Source organism: Mastigoproctus giganteus, chromosome 6 (assembly GCF_048544385.1).
Source record: "Mastigoproctus giganteus isolate SK-2022 chromosome 6, ASM4854438v1, whole genome shotgun sequence".
Classification (NCBI taxonomy): Eukaryota; Metazoa; Arthropoda; class Arachnida; order Uropygi; family Thelyphonidae; genus Mastigoproctus; species Mastigoproctus giganteus.
The window spans coordinates 159,816,425-159,835,850 of NC_143580.1; the positions used below are offsets into that span (position 1 = coordinate 159,816,425).

General features: G+C 35.4%; 1 protein-coding gene and 1 pseudogene across 1 annotated transcript in view; one reads left to right on the forward strand and one right to left on the reverse strand.

The window, feature by feature from the left end:
* Adss (adenylosuccinate synthetase) overlaps positions 1-19,426 on the forward strand; it is a 236,410-nt gene that overhangs the window by 201,236 nt on the left and 15,748 nt on the right. The window lies entirely within an intron of this gene.
* On the reverse strand, positions 490-18,546 carry LOC150084700 (uncharacterized; annotated as a pseudogene).

Consider the following 19,426-nt stretch of genomic DNA (forward strand, 5'->3'; position numbering starts at 1 on the left):
TTGACATCATCATAAGTGGGCTATAAGAAGTACACAAAGCTACATCGCTGCACAGAATTAAGAAAAGCAAGAGTTGAATGTAAATCTACTTTATTTCTGTGCATAATGGAAAGCTAATGTATATTGCAAGGGTCAATGCAAAAAAATAAATAAAAATTTTCAGTTTTGCTACTTAAGTGTGATAATTTTTTTTAATCATAACATTCTGAAAAAATAAAGACAACATATTTAAAGTTAATTATTTTATTACATTTTGAACGTTTTACATGTAATTTGTAATCCAAATTATTGAACACAGATTATTTTACTTTAAATTTAGCTCTTTTTTCAGTGTTTGAAGTTTATGCTTATATGTTGCTTTTAATACATAATTTTTATTTTTACAATAAATGTTGAGCAAAGTATTGATAATGGTATTAGTTAGCAAATTTAAAATTATTTCTCCAAAATGATCATTTTTGCAAACATAATTCAAAGAATTTTCAATAGTTACAAAGAAATTTGATATAACAAAGCTCTCTGATTACGTAACTTCAAGAATTCTTTCTCTAGGGCCTGTGACAATATAATTTTTTGAAATGATATATAACAATATATAGCAACAGTAATTGCATTTGATTCAGGGTATAACGGTCCACTTGTATCCATGTTTTGAATTAGTTCATATTGGCCACCAGTAGGTAATGGTTCGTTTACTGTTAAAATACGTTTGTATTCCTCGCAGTGATATCTTTTGATAACAACATATGCAGCACATCCAATAAGGTAAACTAAGAGTGGCACGTAATCTTTTTCTTTTATTAAATCACATTCTGTGACAGTAATGTGAGAAAACAATGTGAATGTATTAGCTTCTATTCCTGCTTCAACAAGACTTTCCTGAAATGCATTTGTATTGAAATCACTAATTGAAAAGTTGTCAATATCAGGATTGAATTTAAAGGTAATACAGAACACATTCGTAATTTCATTTCATTCTTGTAAACTTGCCATAAAACACATGATATACTGAACCAGATAATTGTCTGTATTGACCAAATCTTTCCTCTAAGGTGTCTGTTTGAAATTTTCCTGTAAGAAAATAACTCATGTAATTCTGAAAAACAATAATGTGCCATTTGGAGTAATGCATAAGTTGTATGCTTCAAAGCAGTGTGTGTGTGTGTGTGTGTGTGTGTGTGTGTGTGTGTGTGTGTGTGTGTGTGTGTGTGTGTGTGTGTTGTTAAAAATCCTGTACTAATATCAGACTGTAGCATTTCCCATCTATCTAACCAATCAATGAATTTATTTAGAAAAATAACATTTTCATGATTTTAATAAGGGTTCTTAATAACGGTTTTTTAATATTTGTTCCCTTACAGGCGTTTTCACATTCACTATATACCACCATGTTAAAACAATTCTAATGAAATTGGCAGTATCTTTATTAAACAGTAAATTTCTTTTTCGACCTAAAAGAAAAGAAGGCGTCTATTAATGACATGTTCATTGAAAACCTGCAATACAAGTTTTACACTGTCTCTCCATACTTGAGGGATTCAAAGCCTTCAATGTTAAGTTGTAACCATATTTCACAGATTTTTCAGTTTCCATGGAATGCAATGCTTTAAGGCAAGATAATGAACCTGTATGAAGATGTTCAGCACCTTCAAAAGATGGATAATAAATTTTTTTATCAGAGTTATGTTCATTTAACCAGTAATTGCAAATACATTTCAAAATATGATAACAAAAAAAAGGGATGTGACAAATCAATGGGATTAAAATAAACAATACTCAGCTGTGGAGGATTTGTAAATAGTGTATTACTTTTTCTGTTAATTGAGTTATCATCACTTAAACTTTTTTAAGAAATGAAATTCTCAAGCCTTTTCATAATCATTTCTTAATACTATTTTCCAGGGCCTTCTCAAAGTTTTTTTTCTTCTAATCTTCGCTACTTCTTTTCAGGATTGTCTCTTGTAAATGCCTGTGATGACAAATAACCAATTTTCTCCAAACCCACAATATTTTTTTTCAAAACTGAAATGCAGTAATTTTTTTCACAGATAAAATATGACATCTTTGTTGTAATTTGACAATAAGCTTTGAATCATAAATACATATGCACTTATAGCTGTGTCAGTACTATGAAAGGAATTTCCCAGTACATTTCCACCTTTATAATCAATATAAGATTCAGATGAATTTCATCGATCAATTTCTGTTTAGCATACATCAGAAAATGATTCTCTTGCTGGTCATCTGGAATTTTTGGGTTTAGAGAAGAGTAGAGCCTATGAACAGTACTTGGATGAAGAAGAAGTAGGAATGCATAATGTAGAAATTTGTAGGCATGTGGAGATATCGAAAACACCAAAGATGAAAATATTGATACTTCGGTGTTATATCTGTATGCAATCTTTTCACATTGTGACAAATGTAATTGGTCATATATGAATTTAAACACTGATGCTCTCTTGCTATTAATGTTTGCTGCAATTGAATTCAGTAAACTACAAGCAGCATTTAAAAAAAAAGAAATATTATTAATATCACTACTATTGGCAATTACTGGTATCTGTTGTAAGATGTCACTAATCTGATTGAAGCTATTCATCCTCACAGGAAGTTCCATTGACTTTGACTTTCCGAAATTTCCTTTGGTTTCCTAAATGAAACCACAAAAGCCAAAATTCTGACATAATTTACTTCTATATTCTGACAAGGATATATCTGTTTCATATTCTTATATATTATCGTTTCATTACTGTTAAAATATTCCTATTTAAGATAACTGCTATTAATGTACCACAAACTTACCTTTGAATGTTCAGATAGCACCAAGTCTTTTCTTGGTATAGCTTTTAACCATGTGTTAGTTAAAACAGTATCCTTCAAGGGAAATCCAAAGACTTATACTTTCGGACCACTTGTAAAATTTCCATGGCATCCAGGAACAACATTTTCCAGGCATTATTAAAAATTTCAAAGTGCTTTTATGGGCTGAAATAGTACAAACACAAGCACTTTTATGAGATGAAAAAGCACAAGACATGTACAAACACAGCCACACTAATAATAGCAATACAGTAAACCCCCGCTATTCGCGGTATCTGTATTTGCGGTCGCTGATTTAAACCTAAAAAAATTTGAATTTTAAAGCGCCATGAACAAAACATGGGCGTGGCTAAAATCATTTTGCCTAGTCCACAGAGTAGTACAGTCAGTCGTCGTATAACACGTGTTTGCACTACCCGAATTCGATCATACACGATTTATAAACAGGGGAATGATATTTTATATAACACGAACCGAATTCGCTTATGCACGATTCGCCTTTGTGATTACAAGAAATGGCAGTCGGACAGGAATCACCCCAACTGAACCCAACATAGGAATAAAGAGAAGATTCTGAAAATGTATTTATTTTTTTATAGCAGTGCAGGGAAAAACACATTTCACCATAATAACGTAAAATTCCAGCTATCGGTATTATCGCAAATGCAATTAGATCGAGTTTACTACCCGTTTATAACAGATTCCACTAGCAGGAAAGCAACTGGAAATTGTTTTTATTGTTTTATTGTTTACTAAAGCAGAAATGTGCTTTAGTAAAATGTGAGCTAATGAGGTGTTTTAGAGTTGTCTCTGCCTTTATGGCGTTGTTTATTCAGTTGCTATACGCTCACAGCTTTGTTTATGTGTATCAAGCGTGCCTCCTCATTTTGTAATTGTGCTTTATTCCCTAAAAATGAGTAAAAATAACTTAAAAGTTGTAAAAAGGAAGCGTCCTGCGCTCAATGGGTGGGGGGGTGACAAAATTGCGAGCGCGGATGTTTCACGCTAATCCTTGTTCAGTATGTGTAATGCACTTGTCATAGAAGGTTTCATCTCTTGCTTTTAATTGATACATTTACAAAAGTGAAAATCTACCATTTTGCAGTGTGTTGGTGTAACCAGACATTTTCGAGCGTGTTAACGTTAAAAGAAAGTGACTTTATTGTGGACAAATTATTTTCTAATCCTACAGAAATATGCCCGCGAATAACAAGGGAATTGTGAAAAGATCAAAGAAGGTGATGACATTAGCGAGTAAAATTGAATTGTTAGACAAAATTTCTAATGGTGAAAGTGTCTCCTCAGTGGCCAAACATTATAAAATCAATGAGTCAACGGTGCGATCAATCAAGAAATCGGAAGAAAAAATCCGCCGTAGTGTCCGTGAAAACGCGCTAATTGCATCAAAAATTTGCTCTGTAACTCGTGATGTGAAATTAGAAAAAATGGAAAAGGCTTTAAATCTGTGGATAGAAGACCGAACTCACAATAAAATCCCGTTAAGTTCACTCATCATTCGTGAAAAGGCAAAACACCTTTATCAGCGCTTCAGCGAAACTGGTGATAGCACTGGCGGGATAAGTTTTTTAGCCAGCAAAGGTTGGTTTGAAAGATTTAAAAATCGATATGGCCTTCATAATGTGAAACTGGTAGGCGAGTCTGCATCAGTGGATTTCGTGGCTGCAGAAAGTTTCCCGACTGAACTAAAAAAATTAATTACGGACAAAGGATATGTTCCCGAACAGGTGTTCAATGCAGACGAAACTGGGTTGTTTTGGAAGAGAATGCCAGCCAGAACATACTTAACACAAAATGAAAAATCTGCTCCTGGATTCAAAGCTTCCAAAGATAGGCTTACTCTTTTGTTTTGTGCAAACGCTAGTGGACACATGACCAAACCAATGCTCGTGTATAAATCGCAGAATCCACGTGCTTTGAAGGGAAAGAATAAAGGTCATCTTCCAGTTTATTGGAAATCCAATAAAAAAGCCTGGGTAACAACTACACTTTTTAGAGAGTGGTTTAATGATAGCTTTGTGCAAGAGGTGGAAAGTTACTTAGCTTCAAAATCTTTGCCTTTCAAAGTTCTGCTTCTTATTGACAACGCGCCAGGACATTCAAGCAGTCTAGAATTTGACCACCCAAACGTTGAAATTGTTTTTTTGCCACCCAACACCACATCACTTTTACAACCGCTAGACCAAGGTGTGATTTCTGCGTTTAAGTCCTACTATGTTAGGAGAACTTTTACTGGCTTAATTGAAAAAATGGAAAGCGAGTCAGACTTAACTGTAAGCCAAAGTTGGAAAAATTATAACATTGCAGATTGCCTGATCAACATCAAGACATCAGTTGATGAGATAAGTGCATCTACAATTAACGCGTGTTGGCGAAAATTGTGGCCAGAAGTGGTTGTTGCTAAAACAATCCCTAATGTCAATGAACTGGTTGCCGATATTGTAGAAATCGCACATGGAATAGAAGGCGGGGGCTTTGAAAACATCGATGCAACAGACATTCAGGAACTTATTGAGACTCATGCAGATGAACTTACAATAGAAGAGTTGGATGAATTAGTAACAAGGTCAAATGAAAACCAAAATGATCCTGAGGAGGAAGATCTCGACGTTGTTAGACCACAGTTAAATAGTAAGTCATTAAAAGAAATCTTTAGCCTCTCTATACAACTTTCAGAAAAGGTGGTAGAAACGGATCCTAATTTGGAAAGAAGCATCAAGTTTAAACGAGACCTAGAACAATTACTCTTGCCTTACGGGGAAATTCAAAAGGAGCTCAATAAAAAAATGAAGAAACAAACTTCGATTATGAGTTATTTTTCGCCCAGCAACCCATGTTCTTGATATGTTTTTGAAAGGTTTGTTTAAAATGTCTAATAAATATGTACAGTATTACATTTAATAAATTGTTTCTTATTTTCATTTCGATGCCTTATGCTTGTATTTTTCTATGTACTTTCTACGTTTGTCTATGTACATAGTCATTATGTAGGTAAATACTGTACACATAATACGTACAGACAAAATTTTAGACTAATTTTTGTTATATATTTCATACTTTGGAACGGAACCCCTTTATTACTATGGGAGCCATAACTCAGTATTCGCGTTTTCAGTATTCGCGGAATTTCTCAGGAACGTAACCCCCGCGAATAGCGGGGGTTTACTGTACTAGTAATGAACAAAGGCAACGAAGGGGCTTAAGCTCTATCTACTAGAATTACTGTAGTTCTTGACCTTTATCCCTCAGCCCACTTAGAACAACGGATTAACTCACTGGTGACGTAGTGATTAGGCTTTATCTAATGGTGGTGCCGCTTGAAAGGGCCTAAAGACAGGCAACCCATTTGCTGAGATCTAAAAAATATGAGGCAAGACTTGATTATATGAGTTACAAAGCACAGCAAGCAGGCACCATATAAGGGACCCGGTTGAGGTTCTGAGAGAAGATGTAATATAAGCAAAGCCAAAATTTTCTTATTCGTAAAGAAATTTAGACTGGATTGTAGGAAGTTTTCTTTTAGCAAGTAATCATTAACTATTCATTAACTACACTTAGGGTGGTAGAAAATCAAAAAGATCTGGGAGTAATTGTGCAGTCAGATATGTTTTCTTAGCAATGCAGACAGGCTGCCAGAGCAGGTCAATGATATACAGGAATTTTGCTAGTAGGTAAAAAAGGTGGTGACTATTCCTTTGTATAATGCAATGGTCAGGCCATGCCTTGAGTACTGCATACAGGTCTGGAGACCTCACTTTAGGAAGGATGTAGAGTTGCTTGAGCGTGTACAGAGAAGGGCAGCAAGATTGGTGGGGGAACAAATGGTCCTCTTACCAAGAAAGGCTTAAGTTCTGCAAATTGCAGCAGCTGGAGACTAGGCACCTGCGAGGTGATCTGATTAAGGTGTATAAGGCCTTGAATGGGTTGAGCATGCTGAATTCTGATGGGATTATTCCGCTTCCTCAGATTACGAACCTGAGTGGGGCATAAATTCAAATTGAGGAAAGACAGTTGTAGAATAGATATGCAGAAATCTACCTTTAGCCAGCAGGTGGTTAATTGCAGGAACAAACTTCTATCTATCGTTGTAGAAGTTGATAGCTTAAAGAAATTCAAGGAGGAACTGGACAAACCTTTAGAGGGAATGGATATGTGAAATTGGGGGGGGGGGTTGCTACATTAAGCTCATATGCTTGCTTTCTTGCATCACATGCCTCCATTATTACTGCTATTGAATAAACTACAACTGATGGCTTGGGAAATACAGCAGGCCCTCGTTGTAACGCAATTCACTGTATGCTGATTTGCTATAATGCTGTTCTTATAACCCATATCTCACTATAACGCTCGTTTATTAGCGTACAGATTCGATTTTTGGCATGTTTAACGAAAACGTTTCATCTGATGCAGTTGATAGCCTGAAAATGAATAGCAAAACAGCATTCAAAATTTTCCCATGCTCAGAGAAATTTCATTCTACACTAATTTAATTGCAGTACGGTGGCTTGTTACGTAGTTCCAAGATCAAAATTTTAAAAATGATCGAGTATATTGCTTGGAATATTTGCATTACATGCATTTATCTGAAGTGTTGTCACTCATTACAGTGTTAGGTAACGGACAGTTTACTCGAACATTGTATAATAATTAATGCAACGCAGTTACAGTTTCAAAGATGAATAATGGCAGATAAGAATTAAAAAGCAACAACGTCTGGACGCGGTACAAAGCCTACTAAAGTAAGAAAAACACTGAATTTGAAAATTAAATTATACGTTTTGAAGCGAATCAATTGCTTTCAACAAGTGGATTGTCAATAGATTTAAAATTCAGGGAGAAGCCATAAGTGCAGATCAAGAAGGAGCCAAAACTTTCAAAAAAAGAGCTTCTTAAAATTATTGAAGACAGGTATTATACTTCTCAACAAGTTTATAACATAGACGAAACAGGACTTTTTTGGAAACGAATGCCTAAAATAAGTTTCATGTCGAAAGAAGAAGGAAAAAAAAAAAAAAAAAAAACCATGCCAGGCTTTAAATCGGCGAAGGATTGGTTGTCTTTATTGTTGAGTGGTAACGCTGGGGGAGATTTTAAAGTAAAACCCCTTTTAGTTTACTAGGAAGAGGGCCAAAGTACAATTGAAAATCAACCAAAGATACAAAAACTTGAAAGTCCAGGGCCGTAGGATATAGATTCATGATTTTAATTGGAATTTTAAGTTTAATTGTGATACATAATGTTGTTACTTACTACATAAATATATATGTATGTATGTAACGGAGAATATTTTACATGTACAGATTTTTAATATTAAATATTTTGACCGACATTTGCTGTCTTTTCACTACCACTTATTATTTGTGAGTCACGGTGGTGTAGACCGCGACTCACAAATACATGTTACATTACGGCAGCGGTTCCCAAACTTTTTTGACTCGTGAATCCCTTTCAACACAATATTTTTAATGCGAACCACTAAGCCTACATTCTCTGAAATCGTATAATATTTCTGAATTTTTATTATAAAATATTTCCAGTACTACGTTTTTATAAGCCACATTGCATAACAATAAAAATTATTATTAAGTATTATTTATACTTTGTAAAGCAGCTATTAATCAATCCAAACTAGATTTTGAACAGGCTAAATGTAGAAAACTTACTTCTTGTCCAAATGGCCGAGCATTCTGGTCTCTTGCCAAAGCTTTGCCGCAATTTTTTGCTCATCTGTCAAAACCAGGTGGTTCTGTTGCTACATCAGCCAAAGATAAAGTTGACCTGCTAGCATCCTATTTTTCTTCCAACTCATGTTTTGATGAACTTGGTAAATCATCTCTACACTCCATTCAATGCCTCCTGTGGTTTTCCATTAAAATGATGTCAGAAGGGTTTTGATGAATCTGATGCTAAGAAAGCTCCAAATTCTGATGGTATTTCTACACTTGTTCTCAAAACCTGTGCCCCTGAGCTTATTCCTGTTTTGTGTCGTCTTGTTTCACTTTCTTATTCCAAAGGTGTTTTTCCTTCTGCTTGGAAATTTGCTCATATCCAGCCAGTTCCTAAAAATGGTCACAAATCCCTTCCATCCAATTATCATTTGGAAAGAGTAGAAGTAATTTGCAATTACTTCTACTCTTTCCAGAGTAATAGAGAAATCAATTAACTGCCAACTCTTAAACTATCTGTAACCTTTCATCTGATCAATGATCGCCAGTATGGATTCCATCAGTGTCATTCCACTGGTGATACTCTGGACTGATGTTGTCCATCTATGGACAAATTCAATGGAAAAGTTTGGTGAAACTCAAGCCATTGCTCTTGACATTTCAAAGGCTTTTGGTTGTATTTGGCATAAAGGTCTTCTAAATAAGCTTCCATCCTATGGTTTACCAGCTGTTCTTTATAATTGGGTATCCAGTTTTCTCTCTGACCTCACTGCAGGTATGGTAGATGGCTCTGTCTTCTAACTTCTCCACTAATGATGGTGTTCCCCAAGGTTCAGTTCTTTCTCCACACTTTTCCTGTGGTATATTAATGACCTTCTTCCATTGACCAGAAATGCTATCCATAGTTTTGCTGAGGATAGCACATTGCTTTCCACCTTCTATTTTGAGAAATCCTACCCTGCTCAAACAGCTTCAACTTCTCGAGTATCCACTGCCAAATCTTTATATGTTTGCTCTCCATGTAGTTCTCCATTGGGGCTGGTCTTGGCGCATTATAGCCTTAGTTGCTAATGTGCCAATAAAATCCAAACCAAACCGATCTCCACTGGGGCAAAGAAAACTTAATTTCAATCCTTCTAAAACTTAGTCCTGTCTTATATCTCGCAAAAAGGATTCTTCTGCTTATCTTTGATGACGCTCCGATTTCTAGGCAAGATCTTGGGGATTACCCTGACTTCTAATCTCTCTTAGTATAAAGCACATTACAAATATTGCTTCCTATGCATCTAAAAAACTGGGTGTTCTCTTTTGCTCTCGGCGTTACTTTTCTACCAAACAGTTGTTGACTGTAGAAATCGCAAATCCGGCCTACCATGGAATATTGTTCCCACATCTGGGAACAATATTAATCAGTACCACCAAAACCTCTCTGACTTCTAGATTCCATTCAAAAGAGGCAGTTAAGTTAATTAACGACTCATCTGTAACAGAGTCTCTCTCTCTCTCTCTCTCTCTCTCCCTCTCTCTCTCTCTCTCTCTCTCTCTCTCATAGATGCACTGTTTCTGCAGCATGCCTTCTCTACAGATATTTCCATGGGCACTGTTCTTCCAAATTGCCTTCTATAATTCCTGCTCTCTCTCTTTCAAAGCAGTCCGAACATGTGCTGCAACCAGCCAACATCCTTTTACTCTCCAAGTTCAATCCCACAGAACTAACTTTCCTTCTTCCTCATTTATTCGTTCAACTTCTGTTTTCTGGAACAACCTTCCTTCATGTGTATTTCCTGAAAATTATAATCTACAGAAGTTCAAGTCTAATATCAACAAGTATTTTCTTTCATATTTTCAAACTTAAACCTGTGCACGGTACTAAGCATGATAGGTTCTAAAAAAAGTACTCATGCATAACAATGATCCTTGAAAATGAAAAAAAAATTAGTATGGAAAACATTTATTTAAAAAAGATTGTTCATACATAGGTAATGCACTTCCGTCATTTCTACTACCCAGGTAGCATGCATGCATCGCTTAATTATATCTCATATTGTGAATACCTTCACAACGAGTTGCCGAGATATTACACTGCTTTGAATAAGTAATGCTTCTCCAGTGGAGAAGACTGATGTTACTTATTCTTGGCAGATACCACCACTCAGACAGCACCATTTGAAAAATTATGGGATAAGATACTCTGTTATCCACATTCTGTCCCTATTAGACTTAGGAAAGCAAAAAAGGTGTAGGAAAGTGATAGTAGGAGAGGAAGAAGAGGAAAAGGACGGTTACTCGTCATACTCACACCACTCAAACTCATCCAATAGGGAACGCTTCCCCAGTATAGAAGACTGTTGTTACCTATTCTCGGAAACTCGTGTGATTATTAAGCTCTCCAGACGGCACAGTTTCGAAGCTTGTTGTCTTCTCCTTGGTGGGTGGGCAGGTACTCTGATGTTGCAATAGTGACAACCCAGTTATGAAGTATAACTCCACAATATGAGAGATGCTTGTGGTGTGCATGGTTTAATCTAAAAACTATTTCTTGACTAAATGTCTAAGAGTAAAAAAGTTTATTTATGCATGGGTAATGTACTCCCATCATTTCTACTACCCAAGCAGTGTGCATGCATCGTTTGATTATATCTTGTATTGCCCATGCATAAACAACCTTTTTCATACTCTTAGACATTTAGTCAAGAAACAGTTTTAAATTAAACCATGCAAACCATCAAGCATCTCTCATATTGCGGAGTCATACTTCATAACTGGGTTGTCACTATTGCAACAACAGGGTACCTGCCCACCCAACGATGAGTAAGCCAACAAGCTTCGAAACGGTCCCGTCTGGGTCTGTGGTATCCGCCGAGAATAAGTAACATTAGTCTTCTCCACTGGTGAAGCGTTACTTATTCAAAGCAGTGCAATACCTCTGCAACTCGTTGTGAAGGTATTCACAATATGAGATATAATTAAACAATGCATGCATACTACGTGGGTAGTAGAAATTATGGAAGTGCAGTAACCATATATAAACAACCTTTTTCATACTCTTGGATATTTAGTCAAGAAATAGTTTTAGATATTTATTTAATATGAAATACTGTAAGATAGTAAAGTAATTATAAGGAATTGTGGGATATGTGGTTTCTTTCTTTGGCAATTCTTTACTTTTTATTTAATTTTATTTTACTTTATTGTTATTATTAGTTACATTTTGTAGTTTACAATAATATACCTATGTAAATCTAAGCTGACTCTATTACAGAATTTTTTAATGTGAATCCCCAGGGGTTCGCGAACCACCGTTTGGGACCCACTGCATTACAGGAATACAGCGCTGATTCACTTAGCACTCTGTTTTTTCGGAACGAATTATCAGCGCTAAGCAGGGGTCACCTGTACAATGTTGTTAATTTTCTGTCTTTCTTTATTTCAAGTGTATTATATGTCTAATACTAATATTAATGCTAAAAACATTAAAATGTACAATAGCACTATAAATGCACAATAGCATTTTCTCGTACAGTAGCGAGAGGGAATGATATCGTGCTATGATGTGTTATTTGAAGACTACATTCGTACACAAAGTTAAAACCTGAAAGAAGAAAAAAAAACATCCGTTGCAAGATTTATTTATGCACTAATTTTTTGTAGTCATTATATGACTGGTTATTCAGGGTGCATTCAAGTTATAAGGTCTCCAAATTTATTTTTCACAAAATAATCAGTATGTGTGCTGGACTGCTTTTTGCCTAACTGCCAGTTAGTTCTGAACGTTTTCAGAAGATGGCAGCACAATGCATTACGTTGCATTTATTTCAGTGTCCTAAACAGTATACTATGTTTATAATACTTAAAATGGTGTCCTTCACTCATCAAGAACAATGCATCATTATCCAGTTTTTGCATTGCACAAAGTCCAACCGAAATCCATTGGAAATGTCAGAAGTGTGTCCTGTGGGCCTTATAGATGTGAAAAATGTTCATAGCATGGCACTTAAGTTTTATTAAGGATGGGATTCCTGCTAGAAAAATGCACATGAACCAAGACGTTGAAACAGTTGTTCTGAGGCCAATGTTCACCATGCTGAGGAAACTGTTTTGAGTGACAGATGGTTATCAGTGGATGAAATTGAAACAGCTACAGCCATTTCTGTTGGATCTGTGCATACAATATACCATAAAGATCTCAGAATGAGCAAGGTGTCAACTCTGTGGGTTCCAAGGGCAACTTTCCCAGAAACAAAAAGACAGTCGTGTCAACTTGTGTCAAGCAGTGCTCACTCAAGATGCTGCAGTGAATGGATCATTCTTTTCCTCGGTTATTACAATGGATGTGTTCCACTCTTCAATCCAGAATCAAAGCATCAGTCTGCCCAATGAAAGTACCCTGATTCACCACTACCCAAAAAAATTGTGTTTCTGAAAGTACAGAGAAAGCGATGGTTGCTGTTTTCTGGAATAATCCTTACACATTGTGTACCCAAGGACACAACAGTGACAGGAAACTCAGAAAAAGTTTCTTGCAGCACTTAAGAAATAAATGTCCACACAGTAAATCACATTCATTTCCATCAGGACACTGAAGTAATCCCACATCCTCCATACTCTCCTGACCTTGAACCTAGTAACTTGTTTGTTCCCAACAATGAAGGATGTGCTTCGTGACAGGAGATTTCCTAGCTGACTAGCACAAGCAGCTGCTTTCCGCCAGTGGACCCAACACACCTCCAAAGAAAACTTTGCTGCATCTTTCACAGATTGGAAGAACAGCTGTGAAAAATGTGTGCAACTTCTAGGAGACTACGTTGAGAAAAGTGAGGCAAGCATTACCTTTGTATACTTTATGTGAAGTAAATTTGGAGCCCTTATAACTTGAACTCACCTTGCACATTAGTATTCTGCAATGTGTGTGTATGTGTAAATTAATCTAACAACCCTTGTACGGGTGACCCCCGCTTAACGCTGATAGTTCGTTCCGGGAAAGCAGAGCACTAAGTGAATCCGCGCTAAGCGAGCGCCATATTCCCATAAGGTAACATATATATTTGTGAGTTGCGGTCTATTCCATAGGATATTTTCTAATCAATAATAAATGGTAGTGAAAATATGCACCAATGTCGATTAAAAATATTTAATATTCAAAATTTTGTACATATAAAATATTCTACATTATATACACATATAATTATGAGGTAATTAACTAACGAAAATCATGAATTTATTAATTCGATGGCCCTGTGCTCTCGAGTTTTCATATCTTTGGACTGAAAAATGTGTCAATTTTGGGTTGTGCTTTGGCCCTCTTCCTCTCATTGTACAACATCATGTAGGGATTCATTTCTTTTTTCAAATTTCTTATTACCTTGGCACTTTGTTCCATGTCAGGGTCGTTCTCCCGGAAATAATCACACATTTTTTCGAAATGTTCAAAAGCTTCACTAAGTCCTTTTGCAGTCAGCGACTTCATCGGTTCTTCATCTATAGTATCTTGATCATCATCTCCATCAATAGCAAGCTCTTGTTCTTTTATAATTTCCATTAGTTCTTCATTAGAGAGGCCATCCCTGTCGTTGTCGATCATCTCTTGTACGATGTCTTCGTCAATTTTGTGTAATCCTGCTTCTTTTCCGAGCTCAACAATTTGTGTTTTAACATTTTCAACGGAATCATCAGGTTCCTGGCAATGCTTTATGCAATTTTTCCAAACTTTCCTCCACACTCCATTCATGGTTTTCTGAGTCACTTCATCCCAGGCACTTGAAATGTTGTAGATGGCAGTTTTAATGTTATAGGATTTCCAAAACTCCTTTAAGCTCGGTACATTTTCAGTGTTGATGGCTTTAATAGCTTGGGAAAAGGTGTTCCTTATGTAGTACGCTTTAAATGTTGCAATTACTCCTTGGTCCATTGGTTGGATCAGAGACGTAGTGTTTGGAGTCATGTAAAAAACTTTTATGTGATTGTTCAAGTCTTCTAAGCTCTCTTTGCTTGGGTGTCCTGGCGCATTGTCCATGATTAGAATAGCTTTATAACCAATGTTATTTTTTGCCCAATATTTTTCCACTGCAGGACAGAAGAACTCAGCATACCAATCAATGAAAAGCGGCCTGGTTACCCAAGCTTTTTTATTAGCCTTCCAGATTACAGGTAGGTTTGATTTAGCTAAACCTTTAAGAGCCCTTGGATTTTCGAAATGGTAAACTAAAAGGGGTTTTAATTTAAAATCCCCCGCAGCGTTGCCACCCAACAACAAAGTTAACCGATCCTTCGCTGCTTTGAAGCCTGGCATGTTTTTTTCTTCTTTCGATATGAAACTTCTTTTAGGCATTCGTTTCCAAAAAAGACCTGTTTCATCTATGTTAAAAACTTGTTGAGCAGTATAACATCCCTCTTCAATAATTTTAACAAATTCTTTTTTGAAAGTTTCGGCTCCTTGTTGATCTGCACTTGCAGCTTCTCCCTGTATTGCTACGTTGTGCAGGTTATAGCGCTTTCTAAATCTATCAAACCAGCCCTTACTAGCGTTAAATGGTTCCACATTTTTTTTTTTCGGGGTGAGCTTCCTTTAAATCTTCATATAGGCTCTTCGCTTTTTCTTTAATAATAATTGAACTTAAAGGAATTCTACGCTGAATGTTGTCTTCAATAAAATTATGTAGAAGTTTCTCCATTTCAGTCATAATAGCCGGCCTAGCCCTGGTCAATTTAGTTGCCTGCAGGGGAACAGCTGTTTTTCCAGCTGCTAAAATTGATTCTTTATTTTTTATGATTGTTCTTACAGTTGAACCTGCCAGTCCTAAATTATTGCACACATCCAGTTGTCTTTGACCGGAATCAATTCTCTTCAAAACGTCTAATTTAATTTTCAAACTCAATGTTTTTCTTACCTTTCCAATCTTTGCACCGTGTCCAGACATTGTTGCTTTTTCATTCTTATCCGCCATAACTCTCTGCAAATGTAACTGCGTTGCACTGATTGCGATACGATGTTCGAGTACAGTAAACTGTCTGATTTAATTTTCAAACTCAATGTTTTTTTTACCTTTCCAATCTTTGCACCGTGTCCAGACATTGTTGCTTTTTCATTCTTATCCGCCATAACTCTGCAAATGTAACTGCGTTGCACTGATTGTGATACGATGTTCGAGTACAGTAAACTGTCTGTATGTCTAACACTGTATGCACTGAATGATATCTAGAATTCCTCTGGCAAGTGAGCTGAAGACGATAACAAATGTTTTATTTATCTGAAAAGTCCGATTTTACCGTGCAGTAAAATCAAATGGTTGTTTATTGCAGGAAAAGTACTGTAAATCAATTATGGTGTGACTCATGGAGAATGTTTATGGAATTTCCAAAACAGTAAAACAAACAAATTTTATGTACTTCGGGTAACCACAAGGTCAGAGGAGTTCAGAAGACAAGAGAATACTGTACAAGAAACAGCACTGCATTTAGCACTGATGGGATTGATTGTGTGAAAAACATTTCGCAAGTTATAGTTCCCACAGTAAAACAAAAGAAGAGATAGGGAGTAAATCTATTTTTAGTATCTTTCTATTACAGGTCAGAACAGAAAATGCAGACTTCGTAACAACATATGACACTGGATGGTAAATTTTTTCAACTCGAGTACAGTACTAAAAAAGAATTTCTCCCTTGAAACTATCCACACCAAGAAAATAAGAGCATATTGAAAGTTTCAATTTTGTACATAGAGTAGAAATTATAAAAAATAATTACTGTAGTTAATTTCATGGTGGCTATTTTCTCCTTTTGCCAAAAAAAAAAAAAAAAAAAAAAAAAGGCTCAAAACAGACTGGACTGAAGACGGATTTGCCAAAAATTCAATCTGTATGCTAGTAAAATAGCGTTACAGTGAGTTTTAACAGCGTTATAATCAGATACGGGTTATAATGTAAGAACAGCGTTATAGCGAATCAGCGTAAAGCGAACCGCGTTATAACGGGGGCCTGCTGTATAAGGAAAATTTCAGCTGGTAAGATAAAATATTGCCCAAACTTAAAACTGTATAAAATTCAGTGTGATGATGTAACATTATTAAAAATTATTAACACATACACACTTTACTTAGTATTATAACGAATGGATGATTAAGAAAGTAGATGTTTTTTGTATCTGCCAAAAAAAATCAAATCACCTATATGTTCCCATTGATGGAAAGTGACCATCCAGTTCTGGTTTGAATAGTAAATAAAATATCAGGACTTGCCCTGTATAGCACATGACTAAAAAGCTGTGTGTGTGTGTGTGTATTTTTATTTTAATAGATAAAAACACGCACATACAAAATATGCAAATGAATAATCAATTTAATAGACATACATTTAATAGTTTACATGCAAACCGTAACTAATTTAAAGTATAAATGATATAAACATAAAATAGGGCTTTGTAAACAGATAAACTAGACAAACAACAGGCTCTTCAAGCTCTGCGCCTGTTCATTTTACCAGAAATATTGAGTAATTTTATAGAATTTTAGTATTATTTACTAAGTTGGTGCTGTTAAATCTGGTTTAGTTTTGAGGATTCTAAAACCAGATATTGAGAAATAAAACTTGATTCAGAGTAATAATTGACAACTACAAAAATTTTAAATTTCTGTAGTTTTTTTTAAATTTTACAACAAGTATTTTAAATGACTAATAGAGTAGCAGATTGGAGATTGAAATGTGTGCTAGAGTCTTATACATTTCAGATCAAGTGAAAGAGAATGTTACATTAATATTAGTCTTTTTAAAGACATGATTTGATAGAGAGAGAGAGAGAGAGATTGTTTTAGCAGAGATCAGCCAAATTACATAACCATATAGCATAACAGGTGTAAATTACTTTTAATGTTTTACTATTGTAGAAGAGTAAGGTATGAATTAAAGTTTAAATTAAATTCTATATACAGAATCAGATTAAGTTCCAAGGTCCTTATGGACTGCAACTTTTTTGAGTGATAGCATTCTCTATAATAGGAAGAAACTGAAATGGAATAGATCATGTTATGACTGAAAGATAAGCAGATTTTTGTGGATTTTGGACAAAGTGAAAGAAGAGCAGAAAATTGTAGATTATTTTTATACAGTTGTTGTTAATAAAGTTTTTCTTTGTTTTGTTTTGCTTTATCAGCTGAATGAGAATGGACTATTTTCAAGTCATCTGCATAGATAATTATTAGAAGGCTATGCTCTAATGATCGATGAATCAAAGAATTAAAAAGCAATGTATAAGGTGCCACCATGAAAGGTACCAGAATAACATATATTACCTGTGATTGAGTAGTAGCCTTCAGGAAAGAGTTTGAGTTAACAGCATCAAAGGCAGAGGAGACATCTAAATAAATGAAGTCCAACTGACAATTTTTATTAATGGCTTGAGTTGGTCAGAAAAGTGGTGGAGATTAGTTTTGTGATTGCTGAGACCGCTTTTTTTTTTTTATCAAATGAACCTGGTCCAAATTGACTAATTTTCCAAAAAAACAGGAGATAGAGATTGGTTTCTGCATTTTTTTTTTTTTTTTTATAACAGAAAAGAGAATATTCTCTCCAATCTCAAGTAAATAATTTTGATTCAGACATTTACTTAATACATCAGCAAGAAGTTTGCTAAACAAAAGCGCTCCAAATTTAACAATAAAAATAGGTGTCATGCCTGGACCAGCAGTGTTACTGAAAAGGAGGCAGGAAATTGTGTTCCTAACCATTTCAGAGTTGATGAAACTGAGGAGAGGTTTTCAGAAAAGATGTTTTGTTGCCAATCCCACAATGTCTCTCTCACATTCTCCCCAAATCTACAGATAAAGCCAAACCACTCCTCAAGATTCAGAAAATGAAAGAAAGTTTAAGTGATTGTAAAAGTGAACTTTGCCGAACTCTGGCTGCCTTGGTAAATAATTTATTCCAACAACCTACAGCCTGCTATCTGAAGGAAAACTTTAGTCTGGTTTTCTGTTATTTTTAAATTTTATTTTTGTTTACCCTGGTTTTCTTCTTGCACCTACCTTTTGAGAACTATCTCCCTCATTCATCATTTTATTGTTCCCTTCAAGACCTTATACACATCATTCAGGTCCACACTGAATGTATAGTTGTTAGCAGTGGCGGCTCGTTGACTAATGTATAGAGGTGCTGCTTCTTAAAGTTACATTAAATTGTCTTGGTTATAAGACATGTCGATATAGATAGTAGTAATAAGAACAAAGTTAAAAATACTACAGATCATTATCAAAAAGACATTGACATTGTGGCTACACACCCGTCACAGTCAATGATCAGATCGGTACTGCTCACTCTGCAGGTCTTTTGACTCGGTTTGTCACCTCTAAAAAATGCGTATTGGCAACCCAGCAACCAGGCATTGACTCAACCACTGGGAGTAAAATGTGGAACTGTCTAGTGCACAGTTCCACCTACTGTTAAACTTCAAAGTTGAAAACGATTTTGTGTTCTTATTTGTTTATTATTGAAATTATTGGAAATAATTGTTTTCCCATGAACTAAAGGCTTTGGGCTATGGTTGGGCCTGGCTGGCCCAGGCTCTGTTTAATACTTGAATTAAAGCAATTATTATTTTTTTATTATTATTATTATTTATTTTATTATGTGAAATTTATTTCACATAATTTTTTATGTGAACAATATTTGTCTGGGAACAATATTTTTTATTATTATTATTATTATGGGAAATAGAGGATGAGTATACTATATGCGAGACCTGTTAATAAAAATATTCATTGCATTGCATTGTTCTTCACAAAATTTCATGTAACGCCATTGACTGTATATTTAGATTTAAAAAGCTGGGGGTGCTGCAGTTCCACAGTGGCTACCAATGAGCCCCCTCTGGTTGTTAGGTTTTGCAGTCTGTACTATCTTCATATGGGCATTGATTAGCACTCTTTAGCAGTC